Raw genomic sequence first — 5,000 nt, forward strand, 5'->3', positions numbered from 1 at the left:
GCTAGGTGTGCATTGATCAGTTCCTGCAAAAGATAATGTCATATTGGTACATCAGCCAATCATGAAACAAATCTTAAATCTATGCATCATGAACTTTTAATAAGCTAGTTGCCATATCAGTTAATTCTTCAATTAAATCTTAAAATTTAAAAATATAAAACACACCTTTTCAGTTTTTGTCATGCTGTCAAACACGGAACTTGGTGTTTTACTTCTACAAATTGATTCAAAAGAGGATGTTCCAAAAGAATCAGATCGTGGATTTTTTGCTTTTGGTTCAGCATCTCCAGAAGAGTCTTGCTGTTTTTGACTATGAACTAATTTATTTGCATATAGACTTTTTATTTCTTTAGGACATCTTCAACATTTTTCAATATGCTTAGTCATTTGAGTTCCGTTTTTAGACATAATGTCAAAGCAAAAGGAACATTTAACTCTTTCCATTTTGCTAATTTGTTTCATGGAAATTAATAAATTGGCAACTATGGTTTTATTTCTCCCTCTTGTATGGCCTGCTTTAATCATTTTTAAAACTACAATTTACTATGTTATGCAAAATATCTAAAATTTAAATATAATTAAATAGAGAACATAATTGATTATTAAAAAGAGCTTTTAAAACTGCTTATAACTTTTTATTTGTAACTCAAAACCTTATAAGTACAGTAAATTAATAATAATAATAATAATAATAATAATAATAATAATAATAATAATAATAATAATAATAATAATAACAATAATAATAATAATAATAATAATAATAATAATAATGATATATATATATATATCAAATATTAAATAAAATTAAGTAAATGTATTTAAGTATATTAAATTTAGATAAAAAGTGTTTATTGTGTCAATATATAACAATAAAGTCAATAAAAATTAAATAGAGGAAGATAAAGTTAACTAATAATTTTTTATACAGGACTGCTATAAGCGTGTTAACCTAAACATTAACAATAAAACCTTTAAACATACCAAAAGAAAAAGAATTTTAGTCAAATTCAACCTTTGTTTTTCTATATAAATCTGAATATAAAATGTGTTTAATAATATTGCCATTAAAGTTTAATTTAGTAGCTTAAATGATGAATTTTTAAATATTTCCCAAAAAAACCAAAAAAACGATCAAAAAAACCAAAAAAACAAGAACCAAAAAAACGCGTCACATCTCTCTCTCTCTCTCTCTCTCTATATATATATATATATGTATATATGTATATATATATGTATATATATATATCTATATCTATATCTATATCTATATAAATATATATATATACATATATATATATATATATATATATATATATATATAAATATATATATATATATATATATATATATATATATATATATATATATATATATATATATATATATATATATATATATGTATATATATATAGAACCCTAATATGTTGTCCGAAAGTTTTTTCCATATTTTGTTGACAAAAAGTAAAAATTAAAATGCAAGACCGGAATTTTTTTTTTTTATTAATGATAGACTGCCTGCCCCAACCAAACCCTCAGTCGATGTAGCAACACTCCCTTGCGGGTCAGGTTATTTGTCAGTCGATGTAGCAGAACTCCCTTGCGAGTGAGGCTATTTGTCAGTCGATGTAGCAGCACTCCCTTGCGAGTCAGGCTATTTGTCAGTCGATGTAGCAGCACTCCCTTGCGAGTCGGGCTATAAGATAGTCGATGTAGCAACACTCCGCGCATGATTTACAGTAAAAAAATTAAAAATAAAAACATTTTATTAAAAAAAATAAAAATAAAAACATTTTATTAAAAAAATTAAAACATTTTATTAAAACATTGTTTATATTGTTAAAAACATTGTTTCAGAATGTGTTAAAAACATTCAGAATGTTTTTAAAAAGATTTTCGTCAATTAAATTTGCGTTTTTGTGGTTTTTTTATATAACAATTAATTTGTAATTAAATTAATGGTTTTGACTTTCGTCCAACACGAAAATGTTGGACGAAAGTCAAAAGTAATTAAAAGTGACGTTTGTGTTGGCGTAAGCTTCACTTTTTTCCATCCGCTCTTCCCAAAGCCAACAAACTATAGATCTATATATATATATATATATATATATATATATATATATATATATACATATATATGTATATATATACATACGTACATATATATATATATATGTATATATATATATATATATATATATATATATATATATATATATACATACGTACATATATATATATATATATATATGTATATAGATAGAAAGATAGATATCTATAGATATCTACATCGACTGACAAATAGCCTGACTCGCAAGGGAAAGCTGCTTCATCGACTGAGGGTTTGGTTGAGGCAGGCAGTCTATCATTATTAAAAAAAAAAAAATTCCGGTCTTGCATTTTAATTTTTACTTTTTGTCAACAAAATATGGAAAAAACTTTCGGACAACATCTAAGGGTTCTATATACATACATACATACATACATATATATATATATATATATATATATATATATATATATATATATGTATATATATACATACGTACATATATATATATATATATATATATATATATACATACGTACATATATATATATATATATATATATATATATATATATATATATATATATATATATAGATATATATATATATATATATATATATATATATATATATATAGAACCCTTAGATGTTGTCCGAAAGTTTTTTCCATATTTTGTTGACAAAAAGTAAAAATTAAAATGCAAGACCGGAATTTTTTTTTTTTTATAATGAAAGACTGCCTGCCCCAACCAAACCCTCAGTCAATGTAGCTGCACTCCCTTGCGGGTCAGGCTATTTGTCAGTCGATGTAGCAGTACTCCCTTGCGAGTCAGGCTATTTGTCAGTCGATGTAGCAGCACTCCCTTGCGAGTCAGGCTATTTGTCAGTCGATGTAGCAGCACTCCCTTGCGAGTCAGGCTATAAGATAGTCGATGTAGCAACACTCCGCGCATGATTTACAGTATAAAAAATAAAAATAAAAACATTTCATTAAAAAAAATAAAAACATTTTATTAAAAAAAATAAAAATAAAAACATAGTTTATATTGTTAAAAACATTAAGAATGTTTTAAAAACATTCAGAATGTTTTTAAAAACATTCTGATCAATTAAATTTGCGTTTTTGTGGTTTTTTTATATAACAATTAATTTGCAATTAAATTAATGGTTTTGACTTTCGTCCAACACGAAAATGTTGGACGAAAGTCAAAAGTAATTAAAAGTGACGTATGTGTTGGCGTAAGAATCACTTTTTTCCTTCCTCTCTTCCCAAAGACAACAAAATTTAGATCTATATATATATGTATATATATATATATATATCTATATCTATATCTATATATATATATCTATATCTATATATATAAATATATATATATATATATATATATATATATATATATATATATATATATGTATATATATATATATATATATATAAATATATATATTTATATATATATATATATATTTATATATATATATATATTTATATATATTATCTTTAAATAAATAACCATTGTAACCCAAAATAGTTAAAAAGTTTTTATTTTGAACTTATACATGAATTTTTTTGGTTTCCTTATCATTAAGTTTTTCACTTATATAATGGTAGAGAAGTAATATTACTTTAATTTATTTTCGTTTTATCATTATGAATGTAACTAATCAAACTAATAAAAAAATTATTGGGTTGATACCGAACTGAACCTGAACTTTAGTTGTTACCAAACCAAACTCGAACTATACATATATATATATATATATATATATATATATATATATATATATATATATATATATATATATATATATATATATATATATATATATATATATATATATATATATATATATATATATATATATGTATATATATAGATATATATATATATATGTATATATATATATATGTATATATATATATCTGTATATATATATATATCTGTATATATATAGATCTATAGTTTGTTGGCTTTGGGAAGAGCGGAAGGAAAAAAGTGATTCTTACGCCAACATATACGTCACTTTTAATTACTTTTAACTTTCGTCCAATATTTGCGTGTTGGACGAAAGTAAAAACCATTAATTTAATTACAAATTATTCGTTTTTTAAAAAAACCACAAAAACGCAAATTTAATTGACCAGAATGTTTTTAAAAACATTCTGAATGTTTTTAAAACATTTTGATTGTTTTTAAAACATTTTGAATGTTTTTAACAATATAAACAATGTTTTTATTTTAATTTTTTTTAATAAAATGTTTTTATTTTTATTTTTTTTAATAAAATGTTTTTATTTTAATTTTTTTTACTGTAAATCATGCGCGGAGTGTTGCTACATCGACTATTTTATAGCCTGACTCGCAAGGGAGTGCTGCTACATTGACTGACAAATAGCCTGACTCGCAAGGGAGTGCTGCTACATCGACTGACAAATAGCCTGACCCGCAAGGGAGTGCTGCTACATCGACTGAGGGTTTGGTTGGGGCAGGCAGTCTATCATTGATAAAAAAAAAAAATTTCGGTCTTGCATTTTAATTTTTACTTTTTGTCAACAAAATATGGAAAAAACTTTCGGACAACATCTAAGGGGTCTATATATATATATATATATTTATATATATATATATATATGTATATATATATATATATGTATATATATATATGTATATATATATATATCTATATCTATATCTATATCTATAGTCGATGTAGCAACACTCCGCGCATGATTTACAGTAAAAAAAATAAAAATAAAAACATTTTATTAAAAAAAATAAAAATAAAAACATTTAATTAAAAAAAATAAAAATGAAAACATTGTTTATATTGTTAAAAACATTCACAATGTTTTTAAAACATTCTGGTCAATTAAATTTGCGTTTTTGTGGTTTTTTTAAAAACGATTAATTTGTAATTAAATTAATGGTTTTTACTTTCGTCCAAC

At 23.1% G+C, this 5,000-nt stretch overlaps 1 protein-coding gene across 1 annotated transcript in view; it reads left to right on the forward strand.

The window, feature by feature from the left end:
* LOC136089194 (uncharacterized) overlaps nucleotides 1-5,000 on the forward strand; it is a 64,126-nt gene that overhangs the window by 17,977 nt on the left and 41,149 nt on the right. The window lies entirely within an intron of this gene.

Source organism: Hydra vulgaris, chromosome 13 (assembly GCF_038396675.1).
Source record: "Hydra vulgaris chromosome 13, alternate assembly HydraT2T_AEP".
Classification (NCBI taxonomy): domain Eukaryota; kingdom Metazoa; phylum Cnidaria; class Hydrozoa; order Anthoathecata; family Hydridae; genus Hydra; species Hydra vulgaris.